Consider the following 16,954-nt stretch of genomic DNA (forward strand, 5'->3'; position numbering starts at 1 on the left):
ATTTTGTATTTTTATGCTCCGAACCACCCTGAGATCTTTGGACGAAGGATGGTGTGCAAATTAAATTTTAAAAAATCAGTAATAATAATAAAAAATAAAAGTAGCTTATATTTTGTAGGGGGCGTTGTCCACATAAAGTCATAGGTTCTGAATCAGTAGCAGGACACACTTTGCTTGAAGTAGCTCCAGGGCTCCACCTCCAGCACTTTGAGCGGCAGGATAACAATCAAAGTTGATAAAACTGGACTCAGTGAGCTGTTTCAGCGTAAGGCAAGTTCATACGCTGAGCATTCCAAATCACTTACGCAAAAGGCATCTGTAACAGAAGGCTGCTCCTGTTAGGGTGCTCCTGTTCAGTGTTCCAGCCAGCCATACCATCTTTCAGGATCGTAGAATCACGGAAGTGTAGAGTTGGAAGGGAATACGAGGGTCATCAAGTCCAACCACCCTGCAATGCAGGAATATTTTGCCCAATGCGGGGTTCGAACCCCTGAAATTAAGAATCTTGTGCTTTAACAATTGACCTATGCTCAGGTCCGTTTCTCCTCTCCCCTACCTGCTGGCTTTTTACTCCCCTTCCTGCCCCCCCCTCCATCTGCCTTATAGCTTGTGCATTCTGTAGCCACTGAGTATGCTCAATCTTCATTGGGCTGCTTTAAGTAGAGGATGCTGCTGCCTTATTTATGTTCTCTAAATATTTCTTCTTCCTCCTCCTCTTCTTCTTCTTCTTCTTCTGCTGCTGCTGCTGCTGCAAATCTTGGCATCCCCCCAATCATTCTGAAACTTACCTGTTGGTTCCCAGTGACTCCGTTTTGGGGACATAGCCATCATAGCTCAGCATCTGAATTTGCTGTAAATACACAATGCTTATTCTAAATCCTACACACACACACACACACACACACACACGTTTGCTCTGGTGCCCCTAGTGCTTTTTTCTGGGGGGGACGCAGGAGTACGCATACCCCTAAACATTTTGTGAATCTTTGTACTTTTGTCCATTTGCCGTATTTATTTTTCCCGATTTAAACTATAAAATGGTGTTTTTCTGGAGTCAAAATGACAGTACCCCTAAACATTTTTTTTGAAGAAAATAAAAGCACTGGATGCACCTGTGGTATTCTCCCCTGTGTGTGCTTCTCCATTCACTTCAGCAAAGCAGTGGACTCCCATCCACTCATCCCTTTGTGTGGGGCTCCCCTCTTGCATTTAATAGAATGAGAAATCTCTTATGGGCAAGGGAGATCCATGTGGATGCATCACAGTCTCCATAACTGATTGATTAGAGGAGACTATTTGGAAACAGCTTTAAGATCAGTGCAGCATCTTTCCCAGGCATAGGCAAACTCAGCCCTCCAGCTGCTTTGGGACTACAACTCCCATCATCCCTAGCTAACAGGACCAGTGGTCAGGGATGATGGGGGTTGTAGTCCCAAAACATCTGGAGGGCCAAGTTTGCCTATGCCTGATTTTTTCCTATTAAATGTATCCAATGCCTAAGATTCAGACTCTGAACAGAGCAGTTAAAAGATTCTTGGATAGTCTACATGCTGGGGCCTCTTGTTTCAAAAAAGAGTGCCATGTGTTGACCTTTAAGCCTGATGGCTCTAGTCAGAACAACTTTCTGCATGAAATAGCTAAGGAATGCATTTAGTCTGGGTCGTAGTACTGGTTAACAAACAGAATAAAGTTTGTTTCTTCTACTGCTATGAAAATAGGGAGCTGCCTTATATTGAATCAGACCATTGGTCGATTTCAGTATTACCTACTTTCATATATTTATTGTAATAATAATAATAATATATTAATATAATGAATCAATATATAATATATACCAGTTAATATTTAGATTTTCTAAGTGGTATAAACAAAAATGTTCATAAGAACAATTATACCTAGAAGAGAATAAGAACAATTAAAATTTATCATACAAACCTGCTGAAATACCTGCTGAAATAAGAAAGTCTTTGTCAGGCAGCTGAAATTCAGCATTACACTTGTCTCTGTTGCATTATAGCTAAAGAATAAAAACTATTCCCCAGGCTAGCCTTTAAAAAAATGCTATGATGGCTACATGGCTAACTGCAATCCTATGCATATTTGCTCAGAGGTAAGCCCCATTGAGTTCAGTGACACTTACTCCCAGGATTTCTGCCTAAAACATGTTAAATAGGTCAGTAAAACCAATATTGTATCCATGGGTTGATACTGTGTTCCTTGTATCAAGTCAGATTTTCAACTATTTCCTTGTACAACAGAATGCATAGTGGCAACATATTTTATCCTTTAAAAAGACCGTCCTTTTCATTTGTATACCTAAGCAATTTATTCTTTAACAGCTTTTTTTATTTCAAAGAAATCACTAGCTAATGATATTTCAGACTTTTTTAAAAAAAAAATCCACTTATTCACAAGCCTGTCCCTGAGGGAATTGTAGTGTGTTATCAGAAATTTTTTACCAAAGATCATTAACACATATTACAAACCAATTGAAACTGTGTATTTTCTTTGCAGATTACTTTTAACTTTAGAGCTGTTAAAAAAAGAGACATTGAGTGATTTAATTTACTTAACCTGTCTACAAATTGCTGCGATGAGCAATATTCTGATTGCATTATACCACCAAAAAGCACAGATAACTGTTGCTAATAGAGATGGGGGGGTTTTCTCGATCATCCCCGATCATCCCAGAGCAGTGAAGATCTTAGCAGAGATTAATGTTTACCTCATTATTTAGAAAATTGCATTGAAAAAGAAGGAGCCTTTATTTGGTTGCTATATCTTAGAGAGAATAATACCACTTTGTCTTTCTTTTAAAGGAGAGTTAAATTCAACAACAGTAATCAGATTAGTATTTCCTTTGAGAATATAGATGTATGTATTTCTTTCCCAACCGCAATATGTTTACTAGGATAAAGAGCTGATACTTGGCATGAGAAACTATTCTTTTTATATATTAAGTATCCATAGAACATTCATTGTGATAGATCACACTTTCTGTCTTCGAAGAACCAATTCTACATAGGTTTGTGTGATAAGGAACCATGGTGTGATTCCTTAGTCTACATGGCAGAGAATTCTGTCATGTATTAGAAGGCGTTAGTTTTCAGTCAGTAATGCCCTGGTGGATCAGAAACATCATCACCATGATGTCTGTGTGTCTGTTTAGGATTCCTTTTCTGAGGGGAAAGAGGAGAATGAAACAGTTCAAAGTCTGGTTGATAACAACCTACAGCAGTAAGTTGTATCAGTATCAACCAACGGACACAATGTCGGTTTTAGTGATCTGGTCACAATTTTTCAAAATATATCAAAGGTTTGTTGTTTTTAATTTGGCAGCAAGGCAACAAGGAAAAGAGGAGGGAAGGCAGCCACAAATGTGTTAAAATTAAAAGTCTTCTTCTTCTTTGGCTATCACTCGTAGCTGAGTAAGATTGTCTTCCATAAACACGGTTTTAACAATAAGTCCGTAAGTGACTGTGGAGGCCAGTTCTGGATCAACACATCTTTCCACAGTGGGAACATTGGTTTCCAGGTGGGAATTGATCATGGTGTGGATTTGCCAAGCGTGCCTTCCTCTTAGCACGTTCCTCCCTTGCGTCCTGAGTTTGAGTGTCTTCAAAGCCTATGACACCTTTGGTAAAGGCTGTTCTCCAACTGGAGCCCTCGCAGGCAAGTGTTTCCCAATTTTTGGTGTTTATACTACATTTTTTAAAATTTGCCTTGAGACAGTCTTTAAACCTCTTTTGTTGACCACCTGCATTACGCTTTCCATTTTTAAGTTCAGAATAGAGTATTGCTTTGGAAGACGATAATCAGGCATCCGCACAACATGACCAGTCCAATGAAGCTGATGTTGAAGATCATTGCTTCAATATTGATGATCTTTGCTTCTTCCAGTACACTAGTATTAGTTAGCCTGTCTTCCTAAGTGATGTGTAAATTTTTTTCAGAGACACCATTGATGGAATCTTTTGAGGAGTTGGAGATGGGGTTTATAAGTGGTCCATGTTTCACAAGCATACAGTAAGGTTGGGAGTACAATAACTTTGCAAACAAGCATTTTGGTTTCCCTGCGAATGTCCCGGTTCTCAAACACTCTGCACTTCAATTGGGGGAAAGCTGCACCCTATAGGAAGCTATGTTATACCCAGTCAGATTATTTGCCCATCTGACTGGCAGCAGCCTTCCAGAGCCTCAGACTCATAATCTACTACTTCATCCTTCTAATTAAAGATGTCTCAGCAAGTGAAGGGTGACAACTGGCCACTAAATAAGAAATGATGCAGCTGCAGGAGGAAATGATCGACATATGTTTGCAACAGGAGCGGGAAACCTGATTTTAAGAAAATTGTATCAAATTAAAGTAATTCGGTTTGATTTGTAATAATTTGGAAAAATCATAAAAATAAATATAAAAAAGATGTCTGGAATTGACCATGAGACCTTCTGCAAATCAGCTCAGTGTTAAAAGGCTGAAGACTAGGCTGAAGACAGACATTTATGGGAAACTTCCCCCACCCCCATTTCTAGTCTTAAGGAAATCCAGAACAGCCCCTGAAGACCCACAAGGTTCCTAGTGTATGCAGACACCTATTTTGATCAATAAACCCTGCCATTTTAAAATTCTGCCAAGGAATTGATGGGATGTTCATCCAATGTGCAGAAGACACCAAACTGGGAGGGGTGGCTAATGCTGCAGAAGACAGAATCGGGATTCAAAATGACCTTAGCAGAGTGGACAACTGGGGAAACTAACAAAATGAATTTCAGTAGGGACATATCTAAGGACCTGCACTTAGGCAGGATTAACTGGCTGCACCAATATAAGATGAGAATACTGCCCTTGCCACTGGGACATACGAAAAGGATCTAGGGGTCTTAGTAGACCACAAGCTTAACAGGAGTCAAAGTTATTCTAGGCTGCATCAACAGAAGTATAATGCCCTGATCAAGGGAAGTAATAGTCCTGTTGTATTCTGTCTTGGTCAGATCATACCTGGAGAACCATGTCCAGTTCCAGGTGCCACAATTTTTTAAAAAATATGAATAAGCAGAAACATATGCAGAGGAGGATAACCAAGATGATTAAGGGTCTGAAAACCAAGCCTTGTAGGCAACGTTTGGGTATGTTTAGCCTAGAGAAAAGGAGACTGAAAAGAGATATGATAGCCATCTTCGGATATCTAAAGGGTTGTCACATGGAAGGTAGAGCAAGTTTGTTTTATCCTGCTTCGGAAGGTAGGACCTGAACCAATGGCTTCAAATTGCAAGGAAGGAGATTCCAGCTAAACATCATCAAGTATTTTCTAGTGGTAAGAGCTGTTCGGCAGTGGAATGGACTCCCTTGGAAGATGGTTTTTAAGCAGAGGTTAGATGGTCATCTGTCATGGATGCTTTAGTTGAGATTCCTGAATTGCAGGGCGTTGAATTCGATGACCCTCACGTTGGCTTCCAATGCTACAGTTCTATGGTTCTATAGTCACTCTCAAGACAGTTATATAAAATAATGATCTGCAATGGAGCTTCAACAATATACAACCAACTGAGGTTCTGACTCCATGTTTTATTTTCACATTTTAAAAAATCACTGCCCAAATGTCACAATCCCATCTTCCACTGTGTGTTGAGATATGATTAATACTCTTTCATAAATCAAGCATAAGTAAGGGGAACAGTAGCAGAAATAATCCTGAAATATAATATGGCTACACAGTTAGTGTGATGCAATTTAGGATGATAATTTATTATTTTGGTAAGCAGCAACATTGCACATGGGCCTTCTGATTCAGTTCCACTGAGCCAAGTTCAACTAATTAGATTCCATGAACAGCGTAGTGTATTACAAAGCCAATAACTGACAGCTGTCAAGGTTCTCACTTTCAAGGTTTATTTTGCAACCTTATTATGCACCACTTGCGCCCGTCTTAATTAAGAATGGGGAAAATGCATATATTGATGCATATATCTTGTTGCTGGCATTGCTTGTATTCTGCACTCTTAATACATTAAGCATCCATGGTCTCTTAAGTCTATCTGTGCAGAGGGATGGCTGTACTGCACTCTTTTCTTGAATGACAGAACATTTACACAGGGTTTTTGTTGGGATTTAAATGATTTGATTCAGTGCATCTGAATCATGACATGGCAACTGTACTCACTAGATCACAAGTTAGAGGATCGTGGGTGAGATGCTCCCAGAAATCTTTGTTGTGTAAAATCATTGTACTTTTAAAAAAAAAAAAACTCTACTCCCAGCCCTGCCCTTCAGATTTAGTGCAAGAACACTAATCCAGCAATGATGTTTCCATCAGATAGGCTATCAATGTTAATTTAATGAGTATCTAATCTGAATTATTCACAGCTGGGAATTAGTACAGCTTTGGCTTTCATGCTTAAAAGCTGTAAGTAAATCATAGCAACGTAGGAAGTTACCTTCTACTGAATCAGGCCATTGTTCCACCTAGTTCAGTAGCTCTCTGGGACAACGGCTGGAGATGACAGGGATTGAATCTGAGACTTCTGCATTCCAAGAAGATTCTCTGTCACTGAGCTACGATGCATTGTTTCAAAGTACAACCAACTAAATGTGCATGCGCACAATCTTATATTCAGCTTGGAATTTCTCTGTTGTAATCACTGTGAGTAGGCAGAAGCAAATCTGTGACATCTCCTTCGCTCATCATTCTTGCTAAATTTGTCCACCTCTGTGGATTTGAAATATTGTTTCTTACCTGGTCCACAGTTTCTTTTCTATTGATTCTACTTAATTTTAATTTGATTAATTAGACTTTATATCACTTTATACATTCAAAAGTCTCTGAGAGTCTTACTGCCCTGAGACCCCCAGGTATAGGGCGGTATACAAATTAAATAAATAATAATAACACAATATTCAGCTTTTCAGCTGGGGAGTTGTTCTGTTCCAGTTTCACAGGTGTGCACAATAGCGTCACCCTTTTGTGACAGTCTAAAAATAAGAGACTTACTTGGAAGCCCAGTTCATCCAGCACACTAAGGCTGCACTTAACCATGCACACATTTGATTTTGGGTTGTTGTTTTCAAAAAAAATTATTGATTTTCACAAAATTATAAACACACAAACATACAAACAGACAAACATAAATCATAACCTTATTAAAACTAATCTTATTAACATTGTTAAGTGACTTCCTCGTATCCCCCAATTGGATTTCAGTGCGAATCATTTTAATGGTTTTCCAAATCAAAATTCTTTTAAACTTAACATTTGATTTTGTTGATACTTATGGGGTACATGTTTTTAGTATTATATGGATTTGTTGTTGTTTATTTACTGGTTTTAAACTTACAAAATGTATAAGTTTATAATTTTTATTTTAAAATATTTCTTTTATACATTTTCTATTTCTGCAAGTTGCCTTGGGGCTTTTTGAAAAAGGTGACCAAAAATTTTAAATAACAATAATGTAATCCCCATTGAACACAAGAGGACCTGCACATAGGAATACACTGTAGAAACATGAATTAAGCTTATCCCTGTGTTATGTAATGGAGCTGTTCCAGGTGATTAATGGGTTCTTGCCCTGAAGATTAAAGCATCTTCATACACACAATGAGTGGTATTTAAATACACTTTACTTAGAATGGACCCATTGTAACTAATGAGCCTAACTTAGTCATGTTCAATGAGTCTACTCTGGGTAAAACTTAATTGATTATTCCCCAGTATGTTTGACAGACATGTTGTGAGCACAATTACTCATACACCTTCTACAAGACTTTCCATACAATTTTCCAAAACACATTTGGGATATTACTACCCCCCCAAAAAAAGTACTTTATTAAATTGCATAGAAAGAATTCGGGCTGGAAGACTGAAACGCTGGCAGATTGAAATGACAAATATGAAGAAGAAAGACAAGAGTTAGGTAGGAGTTCAGAACTCTTGGCTAAATTTCAGGATTGGCCAATTATTTCCTCTTAATGCTGCATTCCAAAAATATGCAGGCCATAGCCAAAAATGATGCAACTTTGTGACAAGGAGGAGACGACTCATCACACAAGTGTGCCTATGAAAGGCCTTCTGGCTTCCGGCATCTAGTTTCATGCAAACATTTCTTGGATCTGCTTAAGACAGATAGTTGGAATCAGTTCTAGGTTTCCCAGAAGGCACAGCTCTTTTGAAAAACGAAGCATACATATTATAGTGGAATTTAAGAATAAATTGCCCAGTTCCAGTTAGACTGAAAGTATATTCTCGATTAAGATTTTAATAATGCTTAAATGGAAATCATTGACAATGGGACAGATCATCATTCTAATTACAGCACAGGTAGCCTTACTTTTCCCCGCTCTTCTATTTCTGCAAGTCCATGAAGTTCATTGACACCAGGAACCTAAACATGTAACAACGAAGTTAGTTTTTATTACCTTGGACCACAAGTGCATCGTTATAATCCTGTACTAGACTGGGCACACACAGACATTTATTTTCAGGTACATGGGTTTACAATTGCAGTCAAAGTCTAGGTATTACTTCTAGGTATGTCATTAGGTGTTATTTGCAACATTGCTGGACGCAATGGCCAAGCTAGACATAACACCAAGAATTTATTCCCCTTCTTTGCTTATTTGTTTTTCTGAAAAGGAGTCTTGGGGGTGGCTACAGACTAGAATGGAAGAGTTACCAGAGAATAGAAGATGACTGTTTGACTTCCTTCCATCCTGCCATTTTTACCCTCAAAACTGCACACATACAGTTATTTTTCCACATGTGGGGGAAATGACATATTCAAAGCCACAAGAGAATACATAACCTATTTTCACATGCATCCATAGGAACAATAATAACTGCTCTCTCTCCCGCTGAAGCAAAATGTATCTTTAACAGTGACTCACAAATACATTTTGTAAGCTATTAGAAATTTTAGTATATATGTCCTGTATTTTTTTTTGCCACTAGTTTCTGATGTTATTGATGTAACCCATCCTTTACCCTTTGGGGACAAGATGGGATATAAATCCAGAAAATTAATTGGTTAGTTAGTTAAAATGTGTATCAAGTTTAGCCACACAATGGCAACAATAAAGTCTGCTTTTTGTTGCCACTTTCATACAAAAGGTTTCATTTGAACTTTCTGGCTTTTGACTCAGCATAAAGTCTTTGGCCCTGTGCAATAAATCATATACTACTTTCTGGACCTCAGTTACTGTGTACAATGTAAACACCAGTATCCTCCCAGACAATGTTAGACTTAAAAACCTTCATCAACTGCACAGAAGCTTATCTGAACTTCAAGGACACCGGTGATGATCTGGTTATCTGTGTCAGTTTCTTATCAAAGGACCAGTACTTTGGTTTAGCTTTGATGAGTAGAAGTGAATGTCATTCTAATTTCTTAGTTATGTAACATATTCTGCTCTATAAAGAAAGTTCCCTTAATACATTTAACAGGGTCTTCTACACTTTGCCAAATATTCATATCCCCACATGTTTAGGCAAATTCATCTTTCAAAAACAGAACAACTTAAAAAGAAAACATGTCTTAGAGAATGACCAAGATGCTCACGCATGATGGATCCACCACCGAGGTTGTGAATGTTGAATAACTTTGGAACACACAGGACTTCGGAAACTTCAAAGACCCCATGATCAGAAAACCTGGAAAGAGTCTGCAAGGAAACCACAGATCATTAACAGCTTTGATTGGAAGATCTGGGTATTATAGGCAGAACTTATCAATTTTGTAGGTCAAATATCAAACTAAAATGGCCTTGATTTCAGAGTTGCCATTCCTCTCCGTCGTGTCTTGTTTTAACCATTTACAAGTGAGAACATTAATATCTGAGAAGCGAAATCACCATTCAATAAACATCCCGAAGTGTTGTGTGCCATATTTCTATTTGGGAGGCAGTAGTTATCTGAGAGCGGCGCTCAGATGCAATCAAGGGGGATCTCAGCTTCACTGAGCTCTCACATGACAGCTTGGATCATTTCGGATCCCTTCCAGCAGAGACAAAACAGCATCAAAAGCAGGAAGGCTTTTTCCCCCCCTCTTATTTCCAAGGATGAAAACACAACATCATTAGTCAAATTTACTCTGAACTTCTGCCTCCTCGTGTTGATTTGTACTCAGGTTGAGTAAACATATATTTTCATCATGGTAAATAATGTAAAAAGCCTGTCAGTAACTTAATTGCTTAACGAATACTGCATTGTAGGGTGTAACCACTTTTTTTAACTATAGTGCCGAAGTGAAGTCTCTCTCTTAAAATATATATATATATGAAAGAAAAGAAAAACACCCATTATATCTTGGCAATAAAGAAATCTGTTCCTTGTGGAAACTTTCGTTATTAGAAAATGTCAATCGAGTCTTCCCTCCCAGTTTTTGAAAAGCAAAAAAGAAAAGCCATCAAACAATTCCAAAGACAGACAAACATGAATTCTTTTTGTTGGTTGAAGATACTTTCGCTCATGCTTATGCATTTTTGGAAAATTCAGTCTATGACAAGTGATGACTCCATAATAGGAATGAAGGGCATATGATAGGCTTGGAAGCCCTGACAGTGAAAACAGCAGGTGGCCTCAAAAAGTAAGAAACAAATTTTCATCTGCAGGAGGAAGTATTTTGCATTGCATGTACAAAGAATCTCCTGTAAAGATGACTTTTTTTGGCGGTGGGGGTAGTCCTTGCACATGTAAGGACTTGACTTGGGAAAGCCTTGAGGGGAAAGTTTTCTTCTTGAACATACCGGTATATTCTTGTTACTGGTGAAAAGACTGTGAGAGGCAGGGCTGCATGCAATTCAAGTTGTTTCTGTTCTCAGCCAAAAAAAAAACCCTCTAATCGGATAAGAACCTAAACTACTGCGACAAAAAAAAGTGGAAGAGAGGTTGTGGCCCAGCGGCAGAACACATATGGCACATGCAGAACATATCAGATTCATTTCCTGGCTTCCTTTCATTTAAAAGGTATCTCAGGTAAGAGGGCAGGGGGGGTAGCTGGAAAGCTAAATTGTGGCATAATTTGTGCCTCCAATCGCCCTGGGACAAAATCTAAAAAGAGTGGATCCTTTGGGCATCTAAACAAAAAGTTTCATGCAACCTCTGCAAGGTGATGATCCAAAGAATATGGGAACCAAAAAGCAAATCTGCAAGATTAGATCTTCAGGGAGAAAAATAGGGAAGAGGGCAGGAGAAACATCTGTCTGGTGCCTTGAGAAGTTACTGCTAGCCAAATTCAACATGCCTGGGCTACATGGAATAGTGACCTGACTTGTACTAAGGACAGATGTTCATGTGGTACAACAGGTCAGCTACCTTTAAAATCTGTAGGTACTGATATTAGTTCTCGCAACTACAAATATGAGGATATGTATTATTGGCTCAATAAACCCTTGTAAGATAGGCATGTATAGATTAAACTACTAATCATTATTCCTGCTTATCACAGCACTCATTCACTATGACTGCCCAACATCATTTCCAATTCAAATGGCATTTATTACCTACCCACCAGAGCCAGAGCAATGCTTTACAACAGTGTGAAATTCAGCAAAGAAAATATATCCATATATCAAATTTTAATTTTCATTTGTTTTAATTTCACTTGGCATATGAGGTGGCACCACTTTAAGCCATAGTTCCCTAATAAATAAACCTAAATGAAATAAGTGTATCCTCACACAGAGAAGGAAATGGACCCATCCTAACTTTCTCCCTCACATGTTAGTTATCTATTTGCAATGACTGCTTCTCTTAAGGCACTTTGAGGAGGTACAGTCAATGCAGATTTAATCCCTTGGGTGAAAGTAAATGTTAAGCAGGAGAGATCCCTGAATGGAGAGCTCTCTTTCCTTAAATGAAATGTAGCAAGGTAAGGGGATGTCTAACCTTCTTCCCTGCATTGTTTTCCCAATCAAAATCTCTGTCTTTCTCTCTCCCTCTCTGTCTCTTTTATACACATAGCTGCTACCTCCCCAAGTTCTTTCCTTACAACAGAGAGGGGCATTTTGATCAGGAAAATCATGCATGAAAAGGGGTTAAACACCCTCTCTCTCTCAAGCTATATGAAAATGATGTATAGATGGTATGTTACACCAGTAAGGATGGCAAAAATGTATAAAACTGGGTCAAAAACATGTTGGAAATGTAAAGAAAAAGAAGGTACTTTGTATCATGTGTGGTGGGAATGTAGAGAAGTTTTAAAATTTTGGGAGATGATATATAATGAGTTAAAAAAGATGTTTAAAATGCCATTTGTAAAAAAAAACCAGAAGCATTTTTGTTAGGGATTTTAGGACGAGATCTGCCAAGAAAAACAAAGAATTTACTGTATTTTTTGCTCTATAAGACTCACTTTTTCCCTCCTAAAAAGTAAGGGGAAATGTGTCTGCATCTTATGGAGCAAATGCAGGCTGCGCAGCTATCCCAGAAGCCAAACAGCAAGAGGGATTGCTGCTTTCGCTGCGCAGTGATCCCTCTTGCTGTTCTGGCTTCTGGGATTCAGAATATTTTTTTTCTTGTTTTCCTCCTTCAAAAACTAGATGCGTCTTATGGTCTGTTGCGTCTTATAGAGCAAAAAATATGGTATTTATGTATGCTACAACAGCGGCAAGAGTCTTGTTAGCACAAAGATGGAAGAATGAGGAAATCCCAACGAAAGAACAATGGCAAGAAAAACTGAGGAGCTATGCGGAATTGGCAAAGCTGACATACAAACTACGTGAGAAGGACAACAGTGACTTCAAGGAAGAATAGGAACTTTTTACAAATTATTTAAAAAGCCAACAAAATGATTTTGATTCCTTGGCAGGTTTTGAATAAACATCCACAAATTTATTAGTAGAACATACGATGGATAAGTCAACGATGTGTACAATTCTATAATATGCAGAGAAAATTATGTATAAACAAATCAGAGAAGGGAGTTGAGGGAAGTCTCTGTGGGGTGGGAGAGGGAGGGAGGGGAGGGAATAAAAAGAGGGGGGAAATGTAATTGGTTATGTTGATTAATAGTTTGTGCTGTTAAAAGTTTTTAATAAAAATGTTTTTTTAAAAAAACACACCCTCTCTCTCTCTCTCTCTCTCTCTCTCTCTCTCTCTTTCTCTCTCTCTCTCTCTCTCACACACACACACACCAATCAAGCTGCAACCATAAGAGGCTGCATAGTTTTTTAAGGAAGGAAGGAAGGGCAGGCAAGTGTGGGTGCAATAGGTAGTTTCACCATCTGTAAGGACTAGACCATAGCATCCCTCTCTTAAAGCAATAGCATTACTTCCCAGCAGTCTTCAAATATAGATGTTCTTGCCTCACTTCACAGCATTTCTACCAAAATTCTGCATCCAAAATAAAATATAAAACCCAATAAATCCTACAAAGAGAAACTACAATTTTTCAAACTGGAACAGACTGGGCAAATGCTAGACCCTTCACTCTACTTTTCAGAATTTGGAATTTGGTGTTCTCACCTACTAGAATGAGTTGGAATTTAATGGAAGGAATCTGAGTGGAAAAGGTCTATAAACACAGGGATCCCTGAACTGATGGCTTTGGTTGAGAGCCCTGCTGGGTTACAAAGCTGCACCCACAACTTATGGAAGATCTTTCACAGTAGTATGGCAGTGGTACTGCTAGCCATGTATGTCTTCTATCCAATGTAAATTCAAAATAAAAATTGTGGTCTCTTCCAATAATTGTTGCCCTGGATTTATTTGTGCACTGTCAACATTGGTGTGTATAAATTAAAGGTTCAAGAATCAGGCTAATGGCTAAAGGTTCTGGATAAGATATCTGACTTGGACTAATGGAAGTTGCAGTCCAAAGCATACTGAGGGCACCAAATTGGGAAAGGCTGTTCTTGCCACTGGGCTTTGCTTCAGATCTATGAAAGCCTGTCAGTGGAATGAACAGGTTTAACTTGAAATCCACAGAGTAACATCCAGACCTACACCTGTACATTGCATGCTCTCCATCCACACACTATACAAATTAGCTTGTTATTACATGGAATCAAGCCCTATTTACCTCCACGGAACATTCATCTGAGCAAAGTGTTTACAGCGCCAGCTTTCTTTCTCCCTTGCCCACTCTAAACCCAGATTTATGTTTGCATATTTCACACACACACACACAAAGATGCTCTTTGTGTGCCATTCTGCACGTGCGTAAATTGGGTGTGCATCTTTTGTAAGCTTCTAATGCAAGCATCGAACACAAAATGAAAAGCCTTTGGCAACTATTCCCCGGAGAGGAACCACAGAAATAAATTATTAAAAATCCATCCATGTTTAAGCAGCACAGGGAAGTGAGGAAACACACAATGCTTTAGGCTGATTTTTGCTTTCATTATTTTAGCGCCCAGATGATGGGTTTTAAAAAGTATACTAGATCTCATTAGCTATTAAGTCAGATTCATTTGGGTACCCACAAATCCAAATAAGCTATGATGCAATAGGCTTAACAGAGGCATATATGGACAGGGAAAAAATATGTGTTAAACTACAAATTTCCTGTCTCAATCTGCTGTTACTAATTAAAATATGATTTCCCATTTATTTATTTCAAGTACTACATGACTTTAGGGGAATGTGATGAGGTAAGGACCTTTTTTAAAAATAAAAAAGGGAAGAAAGAAAAAGGAGTCATATATATCAGCTGGCTACATTTATATCCCACCCTTCCATCCAAAATGCAGCTAACAACAATAAAATCTACAATTAAATACATTAAAAAACAGATTGCTTTGTCATCATGCTCTGCTGCTAAATTTAACTGATCGTCTGTATTACAATTCCTGCCCTCCCTTCCTTCCTTTGGGGTGTTGGTAGTGCTTCAATCTGAGCACGTGAAATTGAGCACAACGTAACCTTCCTTGCAAACAACAGCAATCACTAGCTGCTGGCATTGCAAGAGCGAAGTTTAGCCCTCCCAGACAACTTCCTTCCATACAAGTGAACAGAGTGTTGAACTGTAAGATAATACAGCAACAGCAACTACTCTCCTGAGAGGATGCTCCATCCTCCACTCACAGGCAGTGGCATAGCACTGGTTGTCAGCACCCGGGGCTGCATGGAGGGGTGGAAGAGAGGGAGGGACGTCATTCCATAGAGGGAATGGTCACATCCTGGTTTGCATGGAGAAGCTGTTTTCAACAGAGCCCAGCAACAGAGCCAGCAACAGAATCATGCAGCTGTACTGAGACAGCACTGGGAGTTGAAATTTTGTGTCCCAACAATTTTGCGCCCAGGGCAACCATCTGTGTGGGCTCCATACACACTACACCACTGCTCACAGGGAGCCTATGGAGTTGCTATGTGTCCGATGGCAGAGATCACTATAATATACAGGTCTTCTTTCAACACATGACTGCTGAACATAGCAAAATGTGACACACACATAGACACGCCATCTGTTATTTACTAATGATAAAGCAACCCTGACTGGATGGGGGCTTGGAGGACTTAACAGTGCTTAAAACTTATGGCGAATGTTCCACCCTACCTATGTGCATGCAACATTTCTTGAGCAGTTGGAAGTTACAGTAAAGGCCATTGCACACAGCCCATCTGCTCTGTGTGTGTGCCTGTGCGCGCACACACATGTGCATGTGCACATGTTCTTTAAATGAGTAGAGTGCTTCCAGCTGGCACATGTGGAACTTGGAATTCTGCATGCCACCCTTAGTGTGCTTTGGGTGTGATGATCAGTAGCCCTCCAAGTTCTGCTTGTACAGAGTGAGTTGGAAAGCATTCACACATGAAGAAGAAGAGCTAAGGAAAACTGTCACAGAGCAAAATGCCCTGTATCTAACATCACTTTCTTATGAACCGCCGTCACCACCAAGGGAGATTCTGCTGCAAGAGAGACTCGTTGCACCACTGACCACTCGCAGATGCCACACGCCAAAAGCAGGAGCGATGGCCCAGGAAGTACACAATATTTTTCCCCCCACATGAATTCAGAGCCACAATATCTGTTTCCTTTGTTATTCCTGCTAAGCCATCTGAGCCAGCAGCATTAACATCCAGAACCTGTGAGTTACAGATCTCCAAATGTCATGATTCAGAGCACTTAACAGCCACATCTGGAAGTGTCCGGAATGTTTCTGTAATATTTCATCTAAATCTGCTATTTAAATCCACTGCTTTTTCACCCTATCCTCACTGGAGATGGGGAATGCTTTTCTGCCTCCCCTTTGTGACACCTTTTTAAGTATTTCAAAAGATGTCAACATAAACTCCTTTAATCATCCTCCTTTCTTTCTTTTTCCCCATGCTAAACATACCTAATTCCTTCAACTTTCTTTTCTATTTCACTACCCTCACAGACCTTTTATCATGTTTGTGATCCTTCTCTGAATATTATTCCATTTTTCATCATTGTTTTTGAACTGTTGTGCAGAGAGATGAATATATTACACGATGCCAGGGACTACCAGCCGTGCTTGCATCTTATGAACTCTTCCTGAGCCCTGGACTTACACTTCCCAGGACTAAAATTGACCTTTAATACAAACTTCCCCATAACCTCTTTGGGATGCTGGAAACATTTGAAGCAATAAGTAGAGGGTTCCTCTGAGCCTCTGCAGACTGCACTTTCCTCACCACTCAGTTAAATGCAGCCACAATAATTTTATAAACAGTGCTATATTTTTAATATATGCACTGTAGCTGCTATCATATAACTATAATACACCCTATTCACCGAAGAATTGATGCTTTTGAATTATGGTGCTGGAGGAGACTCTTGAGAGTCCCATGGACTGCAAGAAGATCAAACCTATCCATTCTTAAGGAAATCAGCCCTGAGTGCTCACTGGAAGGACAGATCCTGACGCTGAGGCTCCAATACTCTGGACACCTCATGAGAAGAGAAGACTCCTTGGAAAAGACCCTGATGTTGGGAAAGATGGAGGGCACAAGGAGAAGGGGGATGACAGAGGACGAGATGATTGGACAGTGTTCTT

The 16,954-nt window shown here is 39.2% G+C and overlaps 1 long non-coding RNA gene across 4 annotated transcripts in view; it reads right to left on the reverse strand.

Moving 5' to 3' along the window:
• Window positions 1-6,238: 6,238 nt before the first annotated feature.
• LOC128411809 (uncharacterized) overlaps window positions 6,239-16,954 on the reverse strand; it is a 29,823-nt gene continuing 19,107 nt past the window's right edge. For all 4 annotated transcript variants that reach the window (XR_008329920.1, XR_008329921.1, XR_008329919.1 and 1 more), the window contains 2 exons: window positions 9,553-9,655; window positions 6,239-8,379 (listed from right to left, as the gene is read on the reverse strand). This is a non-coding gene — a long non-coding RNA (uncharacterized LOC128411809). The remainder of the gene's footprint in view (window positions 8,380-9,552; window positions 9,656-16,954) is intronic.

The sequence above is a fragment of the Podarcis raffonei genome, chromosome 4, assembly GCF_027172205.1.
Source record: "Podarcis raffonei isolate rPodRaf1 chromosome 4, rPodRaf1.pri, whole genome shotgun sequence".
Lineage (NCBI taxonomy): Eukaryota > Metazoa > Chordata > Lepidosauria > Squamata > Lacertidae > Podarcis > Podarcis raffonei.